Source organism: Ornithorhynchus anatinus, chromosome X1 (genome assembly GCF_004115215.2).
Source record: "Ornithorhynchus anatinus isolate Pmale09 chromosome X1, mOrnAna1.pri.v4, whole genome shotgun sequence".
NCBI classification, from domain to species: Eukaryota; Metazoa; Chordata; class Mammalia; order Monotremata; family Ornithorhynchidae; genus Ornithorhynchus; species Ornithorhynchus anatinus.
In genome coordinates this window covers 99,989,182-99,990,620 of record NC_041749.1, presented here as the reverse complement: position 1 = coordinate 99,990,620, position 1,439 = coordinate 99,989,182, and positions in this window count along the sequence as shown.

Below are 1,439 nucleotides of genomic sequence, written 5' to 3'. Positions count from 1 at the left end.
TGCCCCCTTGTTACAGGGCTGGTGATTAAAGTAATTTAAACCACTTAGAAAATGAATGAGATGGTGATATTAGTGTGACAGCTTACCCACTCATCTTGGAGGACTTTGTCAGATAAATATGTCATAGTTCACAATTATGATCATCCTTCATTGAATCCCATGTAACTCACAGGTGGGGCAACGGTTGACCCTTCTATAAACAGAAGTGGAAACGTCTCTGCAGAAGACTAAGAATGCCTTGGGTAGATCTTCTGATAAAATTGGTGGTCAGTGATGGATGCAGTATGCTTTACAGAGTAAAATGATGTGGCCTTGACATGTGTTTTTGTAACAGTGAAAGAAGATATCAGGCAAGGGCACATGTGAGTTGCCAGAATGACTGCAATGCAAGACCTCTTTAATGGAATTCCTTTCTTCCATAACTTAAATTTATCTGTGGCAAAATTATGACTGCTTTGATTACAAATGATACCTTCATTTCTCCTTTAGACAAATAGGAGATAAAATGATAGAGGCCGAAATTAGAAAAAAAATGATTTAAGAAAATGTTCAAACATGCTATATCTTAATACGCATGTTTAGTTATTTTCCCCCACCCCTTCAGGAACAGAATGAAATAATTCATTTCACATTTCTCGTTTTGCCTTTAGGGAAATGTAATCTATAGTTTCTCAGAGACAAGTAAGGCTAATGACAAGTTTGCCTAGATTTCCAAGAGCATGAGGTTAAGTAATTTTTTCTCAAATACGTTTTAAAATATTTACTTTAAAATATGTCAGATCAGCAGGGTCTGTTGCTTGTTACAGGTAAATAGGTTCTATCTACAGTGTTACTAGCGATCAAGTTTTCTGATGTTGAAGTACTGATGTGCCGCAGACTGCATCTTTCCCTATTGAATTTATCTGAACACTTAGACAATGTAATACATTTAGTCTCATCACTGCTAGTGTACACGTCTGATGTCATATCTAAAGGCATGTGTTCTTATAAAGAACAGAGATAAACATATTAGACCAGCTTGATGCAGTAGTCTCAGACATTATCTTCTATGTTATCTAGACAGAACATGATCAGATTGTGGTGAAACAGCACTAAAAGTCATTACAGTTTTCCTAGAGAATAGCTGACAACTCAACTTTATAAAAATCCCATAATGTAACAATTGAGATCAGTGAGTGATTTTTGTACCCATGTGGAATACACCAGTTTTTTGTCCTGATGGAAAATATTAAGGTTTAAAGTAGTAGGGAGTGGTGAGGGAAGAGTGCAGTTTTGTTTTGTTTTATGTTTAAATTTGAAGATTGTGTACCTGAATCGTCATAGGTAATGCTGTCATGAAATAGCAACATCACTATCGCTATTGTGAAGTCAGATGTGGCATGTTCTTGGTAGAATCTACCATTTTTTTAGAAAGGCTTTAAAAACAAAATTAAAAGAAA